Here is a 24897-nt window from a genome sequence, read left to right as displayed (position 1 = left end):
GGGTTGAGGTGCCGGGTTTTTAGGAACCCGGTGGTGCCAGGGAATAACACCCGAAGACCTCTGAGTTCCCCCTTGTTTCGGACCACAGAAACACGGAGTCTTCTAGTCGCAGTCAGAGATCAAGTTTTATTGATAGCTACCAAGTAACAGGTGTCCTAGAAGCACGACAAGCACGGGTCATGTGTTCTCAGGAGACTGTTCGTTTTTACAGAACCAGCCTTCTCCTTATATACAGAAATAATAGCTGCAAGCAAGAATTCTTGAGTTTATGATACGGCTGTAAACATATTTCTATAATAATACAAAGAGCGAAGTCATGTAAGCAAGCCCACATTATAGATGTCCAGTTCGTGATAATTACCCAGCCAGACCCGGAACTCCCATCAGATATCGATGAAACATCAATAAAGGAAGGTACCACCCAGTCATAAAACTGGCCATAAACAAGGAGTATGGACAGGTGCATGTTTGTAGAAAGCATGGTCTGTATGTAGTGAATGGTTTGAGGAATGTTATGTATTGATGCTATCGTATTTGGCCACTGGGCGAGGGGCTGCCCAAACAGGTTTGGCTAAAGGCAATGGAGTCAGTTGGGACAGGTCAGGGGGAAGTCAGGGAAGGTGGACGTGTCCTTTTAGATCAAGCTCGACCTTTAATTGACTTATCATGAGGGCAAGACACAAGATGGATGTCGTTCACAAAATGGAGTCTAAGGGGTCGGGACGGTAACTACGATTTAGGGTCGTTGGCGACCCTCGATTATGACGCAAATGTATAGGATTGATGTCCTAATCTTTATCGGTTCGTGGACACCAAATTCGTCATGGTACGTTGATATTTTGTGACACGGGTATTGGACCTCGATATCTGGATAACAGGGTCCAGATTTTCAGAACCACAGAGTGATTACACCACCTTGCCCCAGCTGTCTTACCAGCCAGTTGTCTGTTTAGATGGCCAGCCAGGGGTGGCATAATACATGCTTTAGCCCCTGGTAGGCCTTGGGTTCACCTATGCCCTGGATACCTAAGGTACACTGTACAGGGGCTGATGAGGGGTCCCAATACCAATTGGTAAATGCACCTAAAGTACATGGATGTCAATTTAGAGAGAGAACAGCTAGGCTGTGGGTCTGATTAGCAGGCCCACAGCCAGGGAAAGTCGTAAACCAGTGAAGCAAAAAGCAAAAAAATCTGGGGTGACCATAGGATTGCAGACCCCACTCTCCTACAGAGTCGATACAGTGGTACTGGCAGACTGACGGATGCCATCATCTGCCGGATACCCTGCTGAGCACTCCAGGTGCCACAGACTCAGTGTAACGAAACTCATGGACCGTTACTGATTGAGTTTTGTGCTGTGGAGAGGTTACGCAGCAATGTCCCCTCAAGCAGTGAGGTAGACCTTGGACATTGGTGAGGAAGATGCTGCAGGTCTCATACCACACTGCATCAGGAATATCCTGAAGAGACACAATACTAGACAGTTTCTTCACATGAGTGCACTCTGCTCTAGTGCCCCAACCTCAGTGCACTGCAGCTCAGACACTTCTGTGTGCATATTGGGTGACCACTGTACTAGCTCCGGCTCCCTCCATGTTGCTCAGCAGTTGACTCTGTTTTGCTGGTGTTTTCTATTTCCCTTTCAATGTCTACTGTTCAAGTTGTTGCCAGCACCAACCACTCCGTGAGGGCTGGCTTGCACTCACCACACACACATCCAGCACAGGCATCACTGTGCATGTGGCCCTGCCAATAAAGGGTCTGGGCACACGTGCCTGGAGCCAGTTCCACGTACTATCTGAGTGTGTCCATGTGGTCGTGTTGTACGCATGAGGGCCCTGGGCCCTACGACATTACATTGTGCTGTGTACAGCAGACGCAGACATGTCACCGCAGGAAGTGGGTTCGACCTTGGACATATAGCTTTGTCGTCCCTCACTCAATACTTGCGTGGAGTGGACTGGGCCATCGTACGCAGAGCCAACGTGGGTGTGACTGATATTTGCATGCGCCTAGGCGTGGTTCTATACTGGGAATGTGCATCTGCATGTGTCTCTGTGGCAGTGTGGGTCTCCTTTGTGAGGTGTAGGTGGTCCCTGAAGGGTATTAGACACCCATGTATGTGATCTAGTTCATCTTCCATGTTTTCGGACCCCACCCACACCTGTTTGGCCACCTCCTTTTGGCATTCTGACACTTGGCATTGGGATGCCATGTGTGGGTCGGTGAGGTGGTGGGAGCCAGCCGTGCTTGTTAATGCTTCCTGCTGTGTGATCTGTTGCAGGGGCTGTGTTCTCTATGTAGCTTGGCTGCCCTGGTCCTGGTGGTGGGTTGCGTGGGATGTCCATGGGCTGTTGTAGGGTGTCAGTGTCGAAGGTGTGGTGGTCCTCTCTGGCATCACTGAGTGGTCTTCTCTGCTGGAGGTGTTGTGTGTCCCTCTGCAATGTGAAGGGTAGATGCATGTTGACATTGTGTTGACATGTATGTTGGCGCATTGTTCTGGTTTACAAGCAGACTGTATGACAATGCACATTGTAACTGTTTGGGAGATGCTGGATTTTGATGGGGTACAGTGGACATTTAGACTACATGACATATGTGAGGTTGTACGTGTACATTTCCATTTCACAGTTTCCAGCTCTGTCCGATGTAGTTGTCGAGTTTCAGCGCGTGTGTGGAGCCAGTTGTGTCCTCTGTTCTACAGTTTCGGGTTTGCGCAATGTGCCACAGTGTCGTCAATGTGGATGTGCTGTGATTGCTATGTGTGTGTACTGCAGCGTGCATGGGGATCAGGGACATCATCCTGGGTAATTGTGGGTGTGCAGTGTGCTACACATCCTTGTGCAAGTGTGCCATTGTGCATATCCCCCCCCCGTCCCTGGTCGTTACTCACACTGTTGTTGTCCGGTCCCCCAGGGCTGTGTCCGAAGTATCGACTCCTTGCACCGTCTACAAGCTGTGGCCTCCATTTCCTCCAGCTCCTCCTGTGGCGTAGGACTCCCACCTCCTGTCACCATTTCTGCCTTCCTGTTGGCAAAAGAACCATTGATGGACAGAATGCAGAACAATGTCATACAGTAACCCCAGTTCAGAGATCTGGGCCTAAATCCATCGTTCTTTTTGCTTGCCATTCCAGTTTGGATGCAGCCATATGCAAATCACTCTTGACCCTGCGCCCAATGGGAACAGTCCAGCCAAATGGCAGCGGCTTTGTGCCTGGTTTAGGTTTTCACATGATGCCAGTGCCTCTTGGCCTCCTCCATTGGCTGCCTCAACACTCCGACTGCATTCAAGATAGAACACTACCATCAACTGACCCACAATTGGACTGTCACCTCCGTGACACAGATCTATTTTTCCTGCGGACTGCACCCAGTCTTCCTCTCCCTCTTCTCCTTGGCCTTCCCTGACCCCATTGTTCCTTGCTGGTGGTCTATGGGGTTCGCGTTGGCCTCTGCGCTCAGTCAGGGTGCATCCATGTTGCTACGCACTTTGAATGGTTTCTGGTGTTTTTGTAGCTTTTATAGTGCATTTTCCCACAATACGTGGGGGATTTGAAGGCCTTCCGCTGCTATTCGCTGCTTTTTGTATCTCGATTGGCCTCATCGTATTTTTCTGCGATCGTGTTTCGCATTTTTGCGGCATGGCTTTGATTTTAACGTGATCATTTGACGTGTTATCTGGAGACTATCGCATGGTACCGCCGTGTTGTGAATACTTAACACAGCGTAATTTTCCTGCGATGCGGAGTGTTGCGTTACGTTTTTTTTGCGATGATTACACGTTCTTGACTATATCCCCCCTACTTTCTAACAGTGCTGTTTTCAAACACAGAATGTAAAAATAACCTTCACTAAAAGATGCAACTTTAGATTCTGAGCTAAGGCATACGAAACTTTATTTTCCTACCTAATTCCTCTGGTCAGTTATGTTTATAAGCTGTTATAAACAAACTCCCCATTCTGTCCAATGGGGAACAGGTAGCCTTGCAGTAGTGAAAAACAAAATTGCCCATAATTCACTATCTGGAAATGCCACACAAACCAGGGCATGTCCTACCATTCACATACACTGCATGCACCCTTCCCACAGGGGTACCTTGGGCCTATCTTAGGGGTGGCTGACATGTAAGAAAAGCAGGTATGGGACTGGCAAGTGTTTTCACTGGCAAGTCGACATGGCAGTTACAAACTGCGCGCAGACTCCGCAATAGTGGGTCTGAGGTACCTTTTCATGGCTACTCACGTGGGTGGCACAATCAGTGCTGCAGGCCCACTAGTAGCATTTGATTCAGGTGATGCACCGTTACATCGCAACTTTTACAACGGGAGTCTTTTACAACGGAACTTTTACAACGCAGGATCCATTACATCGGATGCCATTACAACGCATGGCATTACATAGCAGATGCTATTACAACTAATGACATTACATCGTAAGTATAGGTAAGTATTTAATTTTTTTTAATTTTATTAATATTAATTATAATTAAATATATTTATTTATGTTTTTTAATATTATTAATTTATTATTTATATTAATTAAAGTAATTTTTAAAATAAGTACAGGTGTACAGGGGTGTTTTTAGGTTTCAGGGTAGGGTTTGGGTTTTGGGGTACAGGGGTGTTTTTAGGTTTCAGGGTAGGGTTTGGGTTTTGGGGTACAGGGGTGTTTTTAGGTTTCAGGGTAGGGTTTGGGTTTTGGGGTACAGGGGTGTTAGGTTTCAGGGTAGGGTTTGGGTTTTGGGGTACAGGGGTGTTAGGTTTCAGGGTAGGGTTTGGGTTTTGGGGTACAGGGGTGTTTTTAGGTTTCAGGGTAGGGTTTGGGTTTTGGGGTACAGGGGTGTTTTTAGGTTTCAGGGTAGGGTTTGGGTTTTGGGGTACAGGGGTGTTTTTAGGTTTCAGGGCAGGGTTTGGGTTTTGGGGTACAGGGGTGTTTTTAGGTTTCAGGGCAGGGTTTGGGTTTTGGGGTACAGGGGTGTTTTAGGGTTCAGGGTTGGGTTTGTGCTTGGGGCTAATTAAATTATATTTACCATTTATAAATTAATTAAAATATATTTATTAAATTAAATTAAATTAATTATATTATATTTACATTTATTAATTAAATTAAATAAATTATTTTAATTAATTTAATTACAATTTTAAAAATATTTAAATTAAATTAATTTCGTTATATTAATTAATTAAAATTAATTACAATTTTTATTAAAATTAAATAAATAGATTTAAATCTATTAAATTAAATTACTATTTTAAAATGTATTTTAATTAAATTAATTAAATTAAATTAATTAAATTAACTTAATTACAATTTTTTTAAAAAGGTATACTTACCTATACTTACGATGTAATGCCATGCGTTGTAATTGCAAAAACAACAAGTGATGGACTGAATGTGGATCAATGTCACACACTCCCCCAGTCAAAAGATCTGGGCCCAAATCCATCGTTTTTTTGCACTCCACACCACCCTGGGTTAGACAATGGCGATATGCAAATCAGCTCTGACCCTGTTGCCCCATGGGAACAGTCCAGTCCGAACTACAAAAGCCATGTCCTTCCCAGAACGGAATCAAGCATCCGAGGACCGGACCGGTTTCGAGGTAACACCTCTCTTCAGCCCGGCTAGCTTGACTCCAAGTGGTGTGGAGTGCCTGGGACCCACGTCTGGGCATCCCCAGCGCACTTAGGGCGGCAATTGCAAAAAAAAACAACAACAACAACGTTGTAATAGCATCTGCTATGTAATGCCATGCGTTGTAATGGAATCCGATGTAATGGATCCTGCGTTGTAAAAATTCCGATGTAACGGAATGCGTTGTAAAAAACCGCGTTGTAGTGACACCAATCCTTTGATTCACAGGCCCTGGAACACTCAGTGCACTTTACTAGGGACTAACAAGTAAATCAAATATCCAATCATGGAAACACCAATCCATAACACAATTTACCACAGGAGCAATTGTACTTTACCAGTGATCAGCAGTGAGAAAAGTGTGCAGAAACACTACGCCAGCAAAAACAGTCCAAACCGGGAGGTCCGAAAGCTAAAACTCAGGGGAAACATGCCAAAAGATGCCAAGTCTAACACTTGGTAATTTGTGCTTCAAGCCTGGACGTCTTTTTTGGGAGCTGCTTGACTTTACTAAACATTTTCATTCATTAAATCATACTATTGTAGTGTATGCATTCCGTTCTCAATCTGCTGGTTTGAAGAGTGATTTGAAATTGTCTTTGCTGAGGGTAGCCACTGGTCCGCATTACAGAGCTGATAAGTTACTTTAAATTATAGATTCTTAGTGCACTGGGAGCCTCGTGGTCTCAGTTGGGGGGGTTGGGCCTGCAGTCAAACTTTAGCCATGTACTGCTCCTAGTGTGCCAGCCTACTGTAGTGACCTGAGGTCGGGGGCACTAGGACCCTACACTCTGGCCGAGGGGACAGACAGGACACCACTTCCGGTCAGGAAGTGGGGCGGGCATTAATCTGGGCGAGGGCAGAGGGAAATGACATGCATGTGGGCATGAGGCAACCAAAGGAATAAAGAATATACTGAACGCTTACCAGTCTCTGCGTGGATAATTAGCACAACACGACAACTGGCGACGAGCAGGTGGGATCCGGAGCCACCACATGAAACCACCTTGCCAACACTCCCGTGCGGAGCCTGGAGCCCACCCTGGTCCGCCAATCAAGGAGACTACGTTTGAGCACAGAAGAAGACTAAAACCAGGAGCCTATCCTGGTCCGTCAGTCCTCAAAGAAGAGAAGACACAAATTCGGGAGCCCACCTTGATCATGACAAACTGAGCCAGGAGCCCACCCTGGACTGTGTACGGCATCCACAGCGACATCAGGAGCCCACCCTGACCGCACCAAGTAGAGTGAGATGAGGAAAGTGCAAATTAAGCACCTGATCGTGAAAAAAAGCCGCCCGCTGACTAAACGAGACCCTGAGCGTCCCGCATGGAGGTTCAACTGGAAATTAGCGAGAGCTCAGCAGCCATCTTGGAGTCAGGTGGGACAGCCAATGAAGAGCTGAGAAAGGGCCAGTGGCCATTTTGAAGTCAGGCAATGCAATCGATTGCAAATCTTGCCCACCAAAGTACCAGTGGCAATTTTACAGTCAGGCTGGTCGGCGAATGAGAAGCTAAAGAGGGCCAGGCGGCCATTTTGAAGACAGGCATTAAGAGAAAGCTAGAAAAAAAGGTGAAAATAAAGAACTACAGGAAAATTGCAGCAAGAAAAGTAAAGAAGGCACACAGCATTACAAAGGAAAGAATAGAAAGGAAGAACAATGGCCAACGAAAGGGATAAACCCAGCACACACGCAATATTTCGCAGACCGCTACCATTCAGCATATTGGAACCCAAGACTGGCATCAGGTGGGAACGCTGGATTCGGCAACTCGAGAGCTACATGCGTGCCACAAACATCGCAGAGCCAAACATGTTGACCTATTCTTGAATCTCGCAGGAGATGAAGTAGAAGTCCTGCTCACATTTCCCAGGGACGTACAAGGGACTTGTCTCACAGAGAAGTTCGACCCGCAAAGACACCTCGACTTTGAGAGATGCACATTCAACACTGCGTGTCAACGAGCAGAGGAGTCCCTAGACTATTTCGCAACAAGACTGCGAAAGCTGGTAATGTATTGCGAGTTTGACAAGTTCGACAATGAACAAGCGATACGACTGCGCATCATCGAATGTTGCCAGTCCGTGGAGTTCCGCGAGCAGTAACAAGCAGGCATGCCAGGCACGTGAAGTTGGCAAATCGCAGCTCCTCAGGTGAATCGGGAGGAACATTTGGGTCGGAAAGGGTGGAATGACTGTATTTGTCGGATGCACTCGAGGAAAAACGAAGGCAAGCGCACATCAACCCTGTGGAGAAGCAACACATAAAGAAAAATGCAACAGTGGAGATTGAAGTAGGATGCCACAGCGCACACTTCGTGCTTGATAGTGGGGCCACGTGCAACATCATGTGCACGTCTGAGTACGAGAAGATGAAGAGAAGACCGCTGCTGTCATCGACCGTCTATGTTTTCACCTGGGACTCGAAGAAGCCGGTGGAAAACATGGGAAGTTCAAAGAAACACCAACGTACAAGGACCGGTCATGCAGAGAAGAGCTATGTGTGCTACGGGGAGACATCCCGGCACCATGCCTACTGAGCAATGTCAGGGCACCGGTAATGGGACTCCTGGCCATGACTTACCACATGTCAGAGAAACTAAACATTCTACAATAACATCCAGCCGTACTATAAGGCCTAGGGAGTCTAAAAGGGAAACAAATAACATTGCACATCAACAAGGCAGTCAAACCTGTGGTGCAGCATCACTGACTAGTGCCCATACACCTACAACCTCAGGTTGAAGAGGAAATACAGAGTCTGCTGGCACAAGACATCATTGGGCCTGCAGAAGGGCCGACTCCCTGGTTGTCTCCCATAGTGGCGGTTCCAAAAAAATAACACCTCCAAAATCTGCATATGCGTCGACATGAGGATACTAAACACAGCCATTTAAAGAGAACGACACCCTGGGCCACACCTAAACGGCATAAGTAGTCTCACTGGAGCATGCCGGTTCTCGAAGCTGGACCTGTGCAAAGGGTACCATCAACTGGAGCTTGATAAGCAATCGAGATACATCACCACGTTCTCCACGCACATGGGCCTGTTCCGCTACAAGCGACTGAGTTTCGGCATATCGGCTGTGGAGATATTTCAGGAAACAATGAGGCAGGTAATCAGGCCCATAAAGAACAGTCTAAACTACAGCGACCACATCCTGGTGTTTGGTCGGTCCGATGAAGCACATGACAATGCCCTATGTGAAATATACCTGCAGCTGGAACAAGCAGGACTAACATTAAACGCTGACAAATGCGAGTTGGGAGGAAGTGAACTGGTGTTCTTTGGGCATATCTTCTCGAAAAAAGAAATGAGGCCAGACCCCAGCAAGGTAGAGACATTAAACAAGGCAAAACCTCCAATAGATGTTGCAGAAGTGAGGTTGTTTCTTGGTCTTGCTAGTTACTGTGACCGCTACATAAAAGACTTCGCCACGGTGAGCACACCACTGCGGGACTTAACAAAGCAGGGTCAGAAGTTCATCTGGTCACAAGTGTGGCTGGGCATTTGAAGTATTCAGACAGGCCGTGATAGCCGTAGGTCACTTTGCCTACTTCGATCCGCTGCTATGCACCGAGCTGACCGGTAGGTCTAGGGGCAATCTTAGCACACCTGCCAGGGAGAGACTCGCCAAGAAAAATTGTTGCATATGCAATTAAGTCTGTCTGACGTTAAAGAGCATACACCAAACCTGAAAAGGTGAGCTTAGCAGTGGTCTGGGCGTGCGAACACTATCAGATTTTCATTTACGGAAAACCATGTACCATTGTCACTGACAATTGGGCTCTGGTGACAATATATGGCAATCCGAATGCAAAGATGCTGCCTCGCATTGAGCGCTGGGGCATAAGACTGATGGACTATGATTTCAAGCTCGTGCACAAGCCGTGCAAAGAGCACAACCCGGCTGACATGTCTTGACACCCCTTACCACAGGCACAAGAATTGACCTCAATGGCAGAAGAATATCTCAACTTCGTGCTAAGACAGAACACGCCGGCGCCGATAACACTGGCTGAACTAGAACAGGAGACAGAAAAGGACGGCACAATGCAAGCGGTGAAAGTAACAACAAGACAGCAAAGATGGAGACAAATCAACAATTGCGCAATGGGAGACTGAGTCAACAAGGAGGAAATGATAACATTCAAAAAGATACACGATGTACTATCAGACTGAAAACTGCATACTAATGTGAGGAACAAGGATAGTAATGCCAACAGGGCTAAGTCGACAGACTGTCAGTTTGGCACACAAGGTGCACAGAGGCATAGTTGTGACAAAGATGCTACGGAAGAATATATGGTTCACTTGTCTCGACAAAATGGTGAAAGACACCATTATGAGCGGTCACATCTGTCTCAGACCAGCCAGCGAAGCTGGAACCACAAATGTCTGAACTTCCAAAGGCAGTATTGACAACATTGGCAGCAGACTTCTAGGGGCCGCTAGAATCGGGCAACTACTTGCTTGTGATCATTGAATACTCTAGGTTTCCCATAGTACGCCACGTCTCCTCGACATCAGCCACCGCAACACTGCCGATACGAGATGACCTATTTGCAGCCTGGGAATCACCAGAGACACTAGAGACAGACAACGGTCCTACATTCAGGAGTTCAAAAGATTTGTGAACGACCTAGGCATTAATCACAGGAAGATAACGCCTCTGTGGCCACAAGCAAATGGTATGGTGGAGAGGTTCATGGGCAACATCAAGAAAGCTGTCCAAAGAGCAAAGCTGGGACAGATCTTTATAGGACAGGCGCTCTGTCAAGTATTACGAGACTATTGGAACCCCCCCCCCCCCCCCGCTCCACAGGGAGGTGTCCAGCTGAGTTAGTGCTGGGAAGGACAAGCAGAACCCGGCTACCAGTTAGAAGCGAAGAGGTCATCAGAACAAAGCAGCATTGCTGTCAGGGACCAGTAAGCAAAAGAAAAGATGAAAATATACGCAGACTCAAGAGGACATGCCACTACAGTGCACCTCAAGCAGGGAGACCAAGTGATAGTGCGTCAGCAGCAACGGAGAAAGTCTGACAGTCCATTCTCCATGGACCAGCTAATAACTGAGGTCAAGGGGCCAATGATCACAGAGGAGGCAGGCCCATACCGAATACCAAGCAACAGTTCTCACTTCAAAGGAGTGAAGACTATCAATGAAGAGGGAGAGGGTGCTCTGGCACAGAACACAGGAGCATAAGAGAAACAGAGCAACGGACAAGGAAGGAAGATGGACGGACAAGAGTGAAGGACAAGAAGAGGAATCACAAAAAGAAGAGTAAGAGACTTGTCCAAAAAGTGAGCAAAAGGACAAAAAGACTGATTGAAGAAATGTAGCGATGGGGATGACCATGTCTCTCCATTTTTTCTATATCTTTCTCTTTTCCCCTATCGTTTCGACACAATATACAAAGAACTCTCTCTATACATTCTTTCGTGACAAGGGGGAGGGGGGGGGGGCGGCGATGTAGTGACCGGAGGTCAGGGGCACTAGGACCCTGCACTCGGAGCGAGGAAAGGGGACAGACCGGACACCACTTCCGGTCAGGAAGTGGGGGGCGGGTATTACACTGGACGAGGGCAGCGGGAACGGACATGCATGTGGGAATGAGGCAATCAAAGGAATAAAGAATATACTAAACGATTACCAGTCTCTGCGTGGGTAATTAGCATGACACGACATCTACCTTCGATCAGTCATAACACTTGTAATGGGACTTTGCAGCGGAGTAAAGAGGAAGTTGCCCAGTATTGTCATGAGGTAATACTGATCCACTAAAGAGTGCATACATGTAAATGACCCGATTCATGCGGGAGAGACCCCAATTTTGAAAGCAAAAACTTTCTTTTGGCTATTTCCTGCTGGAAATTGCCTCTCCTTCAATAGAAAAAAATACATTATCCCAATTATTTATTTTAAATCTCCCACTTCAACTCTTCTAAAACGTTGGCATGTGTGAGCGGGATAAAAAAAAAGGGGTTGACTTTATTATGAGACCACATACACAACTAAGAATAATCTGCTAGAAAATGCAAATGTTAGAGACTTTGTTTGTACACTTGAATCATGTGCGTTGCACCGGTTGTAAATTATGTTCCACACTATTACATACAAAAGGGGCTAATATGTAAAATCGACCTTATGTGATCATACTTCCTGCTACTCCGTGTCACTCGAACCACTAAAATATCATACATTAACGCAGTTAAAGGACGAAAGTGTCGCATATAAAACTTGCCAACTAGGCGAATGATTAACTACTAGACCGAACAAAGTTTTCTCACGAATCATAAACTACAACTCCCAGAGTGCTTTAGAAGAACCACACCAATGAAAACCCAGCCCCAAAATGACCAACAGGGCTTCGAATCTGCTTTAAATAGCAACTATGCTAAATCGTCAAAACATTGGGACCGCAACCCTGGGTGACCAATGGGAGAATGCTTAACTATAACAAACTCAAGAGCTTGCCAATGGCAAACGTGAATACCGTAGGTGACAGAAGAAATAACCAATGACCGCTAAGGATTTCGAGAGCGGGACCTAGGACAGGTCAAAAAATGGCGGATCCGGAGACCATGGCGGAGAAAGCCAGATCACTACATTCTACCAGCAGTGTTGTGGCGCGGGACATCATAGAAGAGGTAGGTTTGGCGTTGTAAGGTTATAATGTCGGAGTTCGATGTGAGGCCTGACGAAGACCCCTGGACAAAGGGGTCTGGTACAATCAGTGACGCAGTAAGAATAGGAGTGGATTACTGTTAAATTACTTGGGGAAAGGCATGTATATGATGGGTGGCGGAGTGCTTTGGGCAAGTTGTGGGAGGCAGTCAGGCTACAGTATTAGGAAGGTGGGGTGAGGTCGTGGACGTTTCGTTGTTGGACATTTCTTGGGGCAAGTGTTCAAACTGAAGGGGAAGCGGGTTGCATGGAGTGATCTGATGTGGTACTGTGAGCCCTGTCTACATTGCAATTTATAGTGGGGGTTTAGTGAACGGTGTCGCGGTGCACTCCATTGCTGCGTTACTTTGATCGGGCTGAGTCAGATGACGGTGTTGCCGGCTCAGGGTGTCTGGGGCTGTGCTTCCGGGTCGGAGCCCAGCCTTGGGAAGCTACAGCGCGGCTCCTCTGTTGCCAGTTTCTGGAATGCGATTTAATAAAGGGCATCGGAGCAGACATTTTTATAAAAATTATTTCTGCATACCTTCGTGTAAATTTTGGATTGGTTTGTTATGCCCATGCTTATTGGGGCTAAGGCATATTTCCTAGTTGTCTGACTCTTTTTAATTATTTTTATTTAATGCAATTTTATATAGCGAGCTGTCGGAGCTCTTCACAATAGAACCAAAACCGTTGCATAAGGACATTTACATACTTACTTACAAGTTAGAAGTACAAACGAGGAAGATGAAAAAAGTGAGCTGAACAATAGATGGCAAGTTCACAAAAATTAAAAACACAATAGGATTCGCATCGTACAGGCATGGATTACGTATTTACAACATAAGAACTTCCTTGAGGGAATGGGTCCTTTACTGGTTGGTTACGGGGGGGGGGGGGTGTTGTACCTAGATCTAGGTGTCTCCCTGCTAGCTTAACTGATTGTCATTATGGGGGGGAAACGTACATCTAAACTCAAGCATGTGCTGTCATCTTCTTGATGAAGAGCCGGTTCCTGCTAGCCGGAGCAGATTCAGGGGTCCTGCAGATTCTTCTGCTTTACTCTGAGGTCCAGGCAATGATTGAGCCTGCGGTGGCCCGTGCACTGGATGGCAGGGTTGCACCAAAAAGAAAGGGCAGTTGTTCGGCTGTGGGTCAGGTGATTTTGCTCTCTGGAGACTACTTGGATTCTGAGGCTAGCAGTCCCTTTTTTTTAATGCAGATTTATATAGCGCGAACTTGACCCGAAGGTATTGGAGCCCTTCACATGGAACGTTACACAAGGACCCATTCAGGCACAGGGAGATTAAGTGATTTTTTGCCCTGTCCTTCTACCTCTACTGGGAAATGTGTGCACAGAGGAAGTTCTGGACATTCTGCAGCATATCCGGGAGAACTTGGAATTTGCCTTTTTATATTACTCTGAGGTGGCGGAAGGCATGTGTAAGGAAGTGGTTTTCTGTTGCAGTAACCCCCCCACACTTTTTGCCTGATAACTGATGCACTTTGAGTGTTCCTTGGGTTCCTGCCAATCCGGTACCCAAGGCCTGTTTTCCTTCCCTAAAACTGTTGAAACCTAAACCCAATTTGCATCTCTGGCCACAGGTAGGCCCCTGGTAAATGGTACCCTAGGTACCCAGGCACTGTGACCAGAGAAGTCCCCTAAGGGCTGCAGCATTTATTGTGCCAACCTTAGGGGCCCTGTACCCTGACACGCGCACACTGCCTTTGCCGGCTGAGGGTCTTGGTGCAGAACTAAACAGAGTCAACATGGTGTGCCATGCCCGCAAACACACTGCCCTGGCATACCTCAGGCACCCCTCTAGCTAGCTGGGTGCGCTACGCCGGTGGTGTGGGCACAGGTGCATGGGCCCTGTGCCCCTACAGTACCCAGTACCATTCCTGGGCACTGTAAGTACAGTAATGCCATTAAGAGTATATGGTGTTGGAAGGTTGTCATTACGAACTCCACAGCACCATAATGGCTACACTGCAGACTGAGAAGTTTGTTATCAAACTTCTCAGCACATTAAACCCACACTGATGTCAGTGTGGGATTTAATTTAAAATGCACTACAGAGAGCATCTTAGAGATGCCCCCTGATGCAGCGCTACTCCGGAAATAATTTCTAAAACCATGTCACCTTTCCATGAAGTACAAAATCGTACATCTACTAGTCAGTGGGGCCCATAACACCTCAAGTCACTCACAAAACACTTCCATCTTACTTCATGGATCGGTGAGATTCAAAGGAAAGCTGCTGTATCATAGCGGAGTGTCTAAACTATAACTGGATATTTATACTATTTACACATGCAGTTTAAATTAGTTTACCATGGTTTTATTAACAAAACATTTAATTAGACACACAACCATTGACGTTGAATCTGCTAGTAAAAAATTAAGCGTAGGAAAATACAAAACCAGCTTAATTCTCCTTTATCTAATTTTTATTAAAAGCAAAGTTTAGCATGTCTCACAATTTATTCGTTATTTATTTCTTTATTCAAAAGATAACTTTAAAAGAGTAAAGCTTTATATTCATTTATTTCAGAGATTCAGAAATGGACATTATTGTTTTGATTTCAGAAATAAAGTATTAGCAAAAGACAGTTCCCAAAATTAATTTTCTCCTAACTAATAACCATCTAAAGCTCAGTCCTCATTCAAAAGGAAATAGGAAATTATTCAGTGTCTTACATCTCAGGAAAATCAGCATTCCGACAGCATCTCTGGAGGAAATTGAAAGTTTATTCTCAAGTAAAATCAGCACTTTTTATACCTTTTTCACTAACTTAATCTATCTAGGAAAGTAACTAACAGCATAAACTCTAATCCTGATTGGACAATTTGGGGTAGATGAGCATCACCTCATCTTTTTATTATTCGCTTTCCGTTGTGTCAGCTAAATTTTAAAGGGTCCTTTGTTTAAGAAAATGTCCAGCCTAGTCACGTTCTCAAATTCATAGATTCAAACATATTCCCACGTTATAAAATGGTGACATCCACAAGAGTTGGTGGTCATCTGTATTCTCGGGGCATGGTGGCCTTGAACCTCGGTGTTCAGGCACAGTCAGCTCGCATTCATTCTCGGCTTTATTCGCGCATGCGTATTTCTCTTATGGCCACAGTAATAGTGACTCAATTTTTAGGTCGAGCTATTTTTATAGCTCTGAACCTATTACAGGGGAAACACTCTTGAACAAGCCCGGATTGCATGCAGTTTATGGGAAATGCGCGTGCTGAAGCACCAAGCAAGACAAGCCAAGAACATCAAAGCGACCGGCCGCTTTGAGCCCATTTGCCACCAGCCACTTCACGCGCTCCGCAGGTCATAAACAGGACCATCTGCTCGTGAATGCTGGCATGCTTGCCCAGCCCCCCTCCCAGCGGTCGCCCCTCGTTCCCTCCCTTCCACCCGCTCGCTCCCCTGCCCCCCGCCTACTCCCCCCAGACTTGAAAGGAAGCCTCTTGTTCACCTTGTTTCCTTTCTCTCTTCCTCTGTCTTTTATTATTCTGTCTGCGCCGGTCTCGTTTCCTTATACACTCTTTCACTCCCTGTGTATTTCTCCTTTCCTCTCTGCCTTTGTCCTCGTTTCACCCCCTCTAAATCTGAATCTAACTTTGCTCTCTCGTTCTCTTTTTTTGTTGATACCTTATCGAGCGGGTGTACCAAGAACTGCATTTAGTAAAAAATCTAAAAAAGTAAAACCGAGGGAATGGGTACATTGAATGATTTTGTAGCCCAGTTTAATTAAAACGAATTATTCAGCAATCCATCCAGTAATAAAGAAAAAAGCACATCAAACTAACAAAGCTCATAAAATGGTGGGCAATTGTGCGTGCACTTTAATAAGGAATTTTAAAAACACATACTCCTCCTGCATCAATAACGTTAATTACTACCCTAGCACACTTTGTAGGACCTCACCACCCTTCTGTACAATGACCAAGCACTTAATATGTAAAAAAGATAGTACGGGCTTTAAAAAAACTTCACTTTTGTTCCAAAGTTTCCACCTAATGTGGCTATATTTTTTAGTCTTCGTGTATTTCTCTAGCTATACTGAGTTTATTTCTATTCAATTATACTAATAAAAATGTGAGTTGCAGACCTGCCGAATTAATACATTTCACCGTTTGTGGTCGGAGACGTGGCCCTGAAAGGGGCGGGCTTCATGCCGAGAACTGCTTCTGGGAGAGGTACTCTGCCCCCCTTGATTTCCTCCCCTCGAGGAAAAAACAACAAAAAACAAGTAACAAAAGCTTGCTGAGCTGCAGACGATGTCCTGGGGTCTTTTCACACTTCTTAATTGACATCAGCTACTCAGAGCTTCCCAAAACAGCTGAAAAGAAACTATTGTGCAGTGGTCTCCAGCAGTTTCCCTCCCACTGTGTGAGGGCAGTCTATATCGTGTGGCACACTGTTGCATGGTGTGAGTTCGAAAGTCAGGAGATGTAATGTATCTGTAGAAAGATGTTGATATTATTAAATTGTACTCCTCCAATGCTCCCTGCCTGGTTACAGTCTTTTAACCTCTTTAGTGCGGGCGGAATTCCGCCCGTACGCTGGGATTTACTCATTCCCATGTTTCATGACGAGCTGGGCTCGTCATGAGCGTGCGAGGAGGCTACCTCATGACGAGCCCAGCTCGTCATGAGCGTCGAAGGGGTTAAGCCAACAAGCTGGTTGAAACGGTTGTAACTTGACTATGCTTTTTAAATGCTATCTAGCCATTTTAGAAACGGGCTTCTTTACGCCTGGCAAGGAGTAATAACTTTATTTATGATCTAACCGTACTTGGTAATTGCACTTCTAAAGGTCCCGCATCCCCAGACATACTTTTGCCTGTCCTTAAATTCAGATGGAATTGAAGGGCTTGCCTGGACTTTCCATTCTGTTATTTCTGTGCTGCAACATAAACAGGGTATGCGCCTATCATCTTTGACCACGACACAGAGCCACTTAACCCTGAATCGCAGCATGACTGGAATACCATGGCAATTGTTTCCGTTTGCAAATGGCGGTTTGGTTTGAGTGACACGCCTTCCAGAAATTGAATTGTATTAAAGTTAAACCATCTCTGAAATAACACATCAGCCAGATCGCCTCTCAGCATTTCATTATGCAAATCCCGCAGCCTGCCAGGCTACCATTTAGGCTGCAATAATGTGCGGTTTGCATTTCTTTGGCTGAGAAACAACTGCGACTACGTAGCAAGCAGGCTGCAGTTTCCTTCACCCCCTCTCTTCCTTTACCCTGTCTCTCTTCCTCCATCCTCTCTGTACCTCTCTTCCTCCACCCTCTCTCTCTACCTCTCTCTCCCTCCCCACCTCTCTAACCACCTCTCTCGACACACCTCTCTCTCTCTCTCCCTCTCGACACACCTCTCTCTCTCCCTCTCGACACACCTCTCTCTCTCTCCCTCTCGACACACCTCTCTCTCTCTCCCTCTCGACACACCTCTCTCTCTCTCCCTCTCGACACACCTCTCTCTCTCTCCCTCTCGACACACCTCTCTCTCTCCCTCTCGACACACCTCTCTCTCTCCCTCTCGACACACCTCTCTCTCTCCCTCTCGACACACCTCTCTCCCCCTCTACACACCTCTCCCCCTCTACACACCTGTCTGTCTGTATGTCTCTCTCTCTGTCTCTGTCTCTCTCTCTCTCTGTCTCTCTCTCTCTCTCTCTCTCTCTCTCTCTCTCTCTCTCTCTCTCTCTCTCTCTGTCTCTGTCTCTGTCTCTCTCTGTCTCTGTCTCTCTCTGTCTCTCTCTCTCTGTCTCTCTCTCTCTGTCTCTCTCTCTCTCTGTCTCTCTCTCTCTGTCTCTGTCTCTCTCTCTGTCTCTGTCTCTCTCTCTCTCGCTGTCTCTCTCTCTCTCGCTGTCTCTCTCTCTCTCGCTGTGTCTCTCTCTCTCGCTGTCTCTCTCTCTCTCGCTGTCTCTCTCTCTCTCGCTGTCTCTCTCTCTCTCGCTGTCTCTCTCTCTCTCGCTGTCTCTGTCTCTCTCTCCCCCCCCTTCCCTCTAAGTGGCACCCTCCCACTAAGTGGCACTCGGAGCCTGATAGCACTACTTGTTTTAGTTTTCAGAGTACATCGTGCAGGCTTTCAATGTTCCAGGCCACCAGGAAATCACCTCATCTGTTCCCTTCCTCACTCTTTTTATATAAAATGTGTTTTATTTTCATAGCTATCCCCAGGAAACTATCAATGGCCTGTTTCTTTGGGTGCAGAAAGGCCATTTTTAGGTCTTGCCTAGCGTTGCAGCCTATGCCATGCTCCCTTTGCGAGACATGCTGTATTAGGGTGTCTTATAGAAGTGGTGTGGAAGCCCCACCCATGTTTCATTGGCTGGCGTCATCGTCCATGCTAAACGCTGGCTTCCGATTGATAGTGAGGATTCTTAGTCCCTCCTTGTTACCGCCCTGTCTTTTGTGACCGCCCACCAGGACTAGATCTTTTACTTTCAGCGTTATACTGTCTCCTTCATTTACTCAGTAAGCACTGTTTTCATTCTGCTTTGGCAATGGGGAAAGCTTGTATTATAAAGCTCATACAGCGGCCTTGCAACTTCATTATCGGGCACTGCCAAAATGCTTTTCTTTTAAAATGTATATGTTTTTATAAAGTGCAGCACGCCAAGCTTTGTATTCATGGCGGCCGCACACTTCTCTCCCGCTTCGGCGTAGATATTCGAAGACTAAAACACAGCAGCACCGCATGTGCGTGCAAGGCAGGGAATTCATATGCTACATAGTGTAAGCATGTTCCAGACCAGCTCATGGAGTGATTTTCCTGCGGTGTCACAATCAACCAGCCTCCAGACCTAAAGCAAACCGACAAACGTGAATGAAATCTGTGCTGTTTCTACACTGGCAGACTTGGGTCTGATTGACTGGACTTCTCCCTGAAGCAATGTCAGTAGTGCTGTTTGTGACGGAGAGCCTTCCGGCCTGTATCTTCCACATGACGCGAACAGCGCCACTTGTCCATCTTGTCCAGAGCACCGCTTTAATCACAGTTGTCAATACTGACTGCGCCGTTATTCACTCAAATTGATTTCGGGCTCATCTCTGTTGTAGCTCTCTCGGGAAGTTATGCACCCATTGGCAGCATAAGAGAACGTTCTCCCCTTCACCACTCTGATATGGCTGCCTTCTTCACCGCGTGATGCGCGACCTGTTCGTCACTCCGATACCTCCCCCTCAGTCAGGTGACACCATACATTCAATAAAATAGATGGCCGCCGGGCAGCGGATCACCACCCGGACCCCGCAGACGAGGGGTAGGTCGTATCAAGGAGACACTGGATTACACAAGTAAGTACCCGTCCTGTGGCTTCGGGCGTAACCTTAGCTGTTTTCCTATTTGCCACATAGGTTTGAGAGGGGGTGGATCAGGTGAGCCCGGACCGTTACCACTGCCGTCCCCTCCCAGTCCTTTCTACACTTAGAACCATGGCAATGGGGTTCCCTTTCAGTTCAAAACTGCCCAGTTCCCGTTTTCAGTCAGGGAATTGTTTATAAGGTTTCTTCTTTTTTACACGCGATGAGCAGCAGCTCACACCAAGGTCTAAAGACCGGTACATTCACAGGGTACGCTAGGCAGCTCCAACACACCACGCGGTTCCTATTACCTTAGGCCAGCCCAATTTAGGTCCCTTTGGCAGGCTTGAGCTACACCAGCTGGCAGCTCAACTCTTGAGACCCTCGCCAAATCGAGCGCAAATGAGGCATTAGGCCACGCTACCTCCCGCGGCCACTGGTTAGGGAACAATACCTATACTCAGTGCGTGAGTGACCGAAGTTCCTTAGTTTGCAGTGGTTCCCCGGCTGCTTAATACATAGCTGGGTCACCACTATTGCCGACCCACATGAGTCAGTCTTTTTGTATTTATTTCCGGGCAGGCACTTTCTGCTGACCAACTCACAACCGGGTTCAGAAGTGGTTCCCCGGCGGCTGGATACATAGCGAGGTCACCACTATTACTGACCCACATGAGTCAGTAATTCCGGGCATGTGCTTTCTGCTGACCAACACACAACCGGGTTCCAGCCTCAGTCACATGAGCCCTGGGTGCACCGTTGCCCTTCTGCTACAGCATGGGGGGCATACCTAGATCTCTACACACCAGGCACACCCTATACGGGGCATGTCCGCTTAAGTCTTCACCCAACCGTCCAGGACATCCTTAATCCTGCCCGGATGCGTCATCCCGCCGGGGGAAGGGATGTTGGCCTAAATCATTTCGCTATCTTTTCCCCGCCTACATTCCCAGCAGAACTGCATGATCATAAGGTGGGACAGTAGGCCCATAGTTCAACATTTCTACTGTCACTTCCTTGTTATAACCAGCCTTTAACTACAGAGGTTGCTACCCGATGTACTACCCGCCGGGTACTGTTGTTGTGCTCTTTCCTGACCAATTAGGTGAGTGAGGTGTTCCCCATATTCTATGAGAATGCTGCTGTTCATGCATTTTAAACTGTATTGTTCCACAGGGGCATGCTCACCACCGTGCTCACGGAGGATCATACTTATTATCGTTTTTAACTCACATGCTAGCAGCACTTTCACTAGCATGTTGCACTGAGTGTACGAGGTCACCTATGATTGTTTGTTTTGAAACCTGTTGTGATTTGCTTACTTTGTCTCCCAACATAGGCAGATACAGCGCAACACAGGTACACCATTGTTTTCACTTTACAGTTAGTTATGTATACCTAAACCTAGGAGAACAATTATTGTAGACCGTTTCCCTATAAAGATTTATTTCTGACATAGGTCCTGATGAATCGCTAGTCATTGTACGTTTGCGATAAACATGTTGACCAATTCCTGCACATACTAGTCAAGTCTCGATTAAGGGAACATAACATTCCATCGAGTACAGGCTAGTTCTTTCTTTTGATTGAAGCAGGGGACCCCCAGAATAAACTTGATCCTGGTACTCCTGGCCTCATTTTAACTCACTAGAATGTCTACACCATCCTGGCCCCACATCCGCACTGCACCCAAACGGCTGTTGGATAGAAGATGTCCGCCAAAGAGCACCTCTTTGAGGTGCCACCTGTTGGGTATTGCACCCAACGAGGAGCATTACCAATGATGAAGCATGACACCTGTAAGGGTGTGTGGACATTAAATCCAACAAAATGGATGCCCAACTGTAGGACTCCACCGAGACCCTACTAAATCTAAACACATGTGTGACCCATATACTCACCACTATTGGGAACAGCGCGGTACCTTTTTTAGGTCTCGCCTATCCCATTCCGCAAGGAATGGATAGGACGAGACTATTGGGGCTAAACTAAGCTCTGAAAAATGCGGATTTCCAGAAGTGCATGTGGTCTCGTGAACGCGCTTCTATCCACCTGCCTCACATCACCACATGAAAACCATTTGTTGCTTGTTCACACTTCTTTCACAGCACGCGAGGCCATGCGTGCTTCAAAGGGATCCGCTCACTTCTCCCCCCCCCCCCCCCCCCCCCCTCGCTTCACATTTCAAAGAGCTCTCCCCCGCCTCCTCTCCCCCACCCCACTCTGGGTGCCTGTACATCCCCCTCACTTACTAAAGCTACGATTGTCATCTTGCAGTTACCTCACAGCGCTCGAAGTTACCTCGTAGCGCTATTTTTGTGTAATACGAGTGCGTCTGATAAAAGTAGCACCTCTGCAATATCACGTTTGTTTTTTGGACAGAACAAAATATTGTGTAGGTATGCGTGTGTATTTGAAGATACGTATATGACCATTTGTAACTGCGCTTTTATCTTTCTGCTTTTGAACGCACTGATGCTTAGTTACATCACTGTTTTTCCGTCTGTTACTGGCATTTCTTGTTTGTGTTTACTCCTGAGTAGCGTCATTTAAACCCCAGCCAAGGCACAGTTGTGCTCAGTGAAAGAATAGCCCCCCCCCCCCCCCCCCCATCTCCTCCCTTATCCATGAAGCAGCCCTGCCTCTGGGGGGGGCGCTAGAGGGCGCGCACACGGAATGGCCACTTAACGGAGGCTCCTGTTCCCTGGAACACTTATCCTGCCTTAATCCTACCCCATTGGTGATTGAAGGTCCCCGAAAACAGCCCAATCTGTGTCCAGAACTGCCACCTGCACTAGGTTTGATTTCTGGGGCACAAGCATTCTCTGGAGCCGAGAAAGCGATCCTGTTGGGATTCCCCGGTGGTGTCTCTGGAGCTGGTGAGTCGGGCAGAACGGACGCCTGCTGCCAGCAAAGTCCGGGGATCTACACGAGTTGACAGGCCCCGACCGTTGGCGCCTGCCGGAAGGTCTGCACACTCGGACATCGCCTACTCGCTGCCTGCACCTCATCTCTCCTGCTTACTGCAGGATTGCTGTATTGCCTGACTGTTTGACGACGGAGGGCTGCTGGACTTGCTGGGCTCCGTGCTGGCCCCTCACACGCCTCCCGCTCTCTGGAGGATTTCCGACGAGCACCCGGTGAGTGTGCTGGCCCTGACCGCGAGGGAACCTGGCTAAGTCCTCACTGCGGGGGCGGGCGGAACAAATTGCAGAGTGGCCCGCTGGTTTCGAACTGGACCGCAATACTGTTTGTCGGGCTGGTTCACGTCCTGAAGCCCGCCATAGTTGCCCGCCATTGCGTGCCCAGTAGGGAGAAGACACTTCGGGGCGCTACCGGAGCCCGCCGGAGATTTATGGAGACATCGTGTGTGGATACTCCCTCCCCGGGGGTTTGAATGTTGCGTCTGCAGTGCTCTGTTTCGCCTTACATGATCTGTCACCTGAGGGAGAGTAAGTGGCACTGCGTGGGCAGCTGGAGACTGAGACTGTCTTGTGTAGTGGTTAGCGCTGCAGGCCTGTATAGATGACTGCACGCTGATTTATGCACAGGCCTGCAGCACCTGATCCCAGCTCCTGTGAGTGGCGTCGCAGCTCCCCTGCTGCTTACGCGTTGGGGCCCCAGCTCTCTCATATGCATGGCTCTGCATGTACGGTCTGAGACCTGAACACACCCTTCTTCTTGGGGTCAGGTGCATAACTACCTTGTCTTTTTGAAGGACGCCTGTGGGACGCCACGAGTGCACGTGGTGTCTGCAGTGCGCACTCCCTAACTGACCTGCACTTTGCGTGGCCTACCTGATAGTAGCAGATCACTACCGTTCGAGTGCTGGCACCGACACTCTGTTCTATTCTCACCGTGTCCGGTCTCAAGCGGTAGATACCCCCCAACAGCTGGAGGGGGGAGCACTCCTGAATTACTGACCCCTGTGCTGGCGAGCGGAGGGAAGAGCTGAGACACGATGGTGCGACCGGATAACCGCCAACCAAAACTGACTTTTGACGCCGCAAAGAAAGGCTCGAAAACGACGCCGGAAGACGCGAGAACCAGCGGAGCGGGCGTGGCCGCCACTGAATCTCCAGCTGCGGAACTTGACATGCACAAACTATTGCAGAAGATGCGCCAGGGGTTCGCCACGGTAGTAGAGAAGGTGGACAGGATGTCGTCCACGATGGACGCTCTGGTGCACAAGGTGGACCAACATGAGCGAATCAAGTCAACGGAGCAACGTATCTCGGACAATGATGATATCACCGCATCACATACAACTCAACTTGCCCGCATGGATAACCTGCTGAGGGTCATTGCTGCCAAAAACGAGGATTTGGAAGCCCGTAGCCGTCGCAACAACATCCGCGTCACAGGCATTCCAGAGTCCACGGGCAAGATGGAACTCTATGTGGAGAACCTCTTCAGGACATCGGTAGGAGAAGATGCTTTCTCGCCTCAGTTTATCGTTGAAAGGGCACACAGGTCGCTGGCCCCTATCCTCAAGCTCGGAGCCCCGCCGCATTCCATCATTGCTCGCCTATTGAACTATCTCGACCGAGACGTCGCTCTGAGGGCGGCCCGCACCAAGCAGTCCCTAACTTACAATGGCGTCACTTTTTCAATTTATCCTGATTTCACTCCTATGGTACAGGAGGAGAGGCGTAAATTCCTGCACGTCAAAAAGAAACTGCGAGAAGCCCAGATAGACTATGCCTTGCTCTACCCGGCGAGGCTGCGAATTACGCACCAAGGAAAGCAGCCTTTTTTCACGGATCCGCAGAAGGTGGAAGATTACTTGAAAGCAATCCAGAAGGCGCAGACGGGTGGTCGGGACAGGAACGTTGAACATGAGAATGACCTTCCGGCACCGGATGATGGTGACTGATCTAAGATGCCTCTTCCGGATTTAACTAATTGCTTGCTGTCCTGGCTGTTCGGCACTTGAACTTATGGTGGCTGATGGCTCAGGCGCCGCACTGAACATGGGGACACTTGAACTCTCCCAGTGGTAATGTATTCCAGGGACCACTATCCCGCCTTTGCCTCCACCGAGGGTGGTACAGTATGAGAGGCTAACAGGGGGAGAAGTGGTTGTGCGCTCTTGATGTTGAGTCCCCTACGGGTATACCCCATTCATGGGTACAAGTTATGGGTGTTGAGGGGGGCAGGGGGGAGGGCCAGGGAGGGAATGGGTGGCTACTGGCATGATTGGGATGCGGTAGTGGGTAGGGGGTGGAGGGTAGTTACAGCAGGGGTTTTTGTTCCACAGAGATG

At 47.7% G+C, this 24897-nt stretch overlaps 1 protein-coding gene and 1 long non-coding RNA gene across 7 annotated transcripts in view; one reads left to right on the top strand and one right to left on the bottom strand.

Moving 5' to 3' along the window:
* NFATC2IP (nuclear factor of activated T cells 2 interacting protein) overlaps nucleotides 1–24897 on the top strand; it is a 748854-nt gene that overhangs the window by 279146 nt on the left and 444811 nt on the right. The window lies entirely within an intron of this gene.
* On the bottom strand, nucleotides 1933–11367 carry LOC144768540 (uncharacterized). The gene is made up of 3 exons (XR_013598562.1): nucleotides 11295–11367; nucleotides 2896–3029; nucleotides 1933–2440 (listed from the first exon to the last, which is right to left on the bottom strand). It is a non-coding gene; the product is annotated as an uncharacterized LOC144768540 (long non-coding RNA).

This window comes from Lissotriton helveticus, chromosome 7 (assembly GCF_964261635.1).
Source record: "Lissotriton helveticus chromosome 7, aLisHel1.1, whole genome shotgun sequence".
NCBI classification, from domain to species: domain Eukaryota; kingdom Metazoa; phylum Chordata; class Amphibia; order Caudata; family Salamandridae; genus Lissotriton; species Lissotriton helveticus.
Note: the sequence above shows the minus strand (reverse complement) of the source record. Positions and strands in the feature narration are given on the sequence as shown.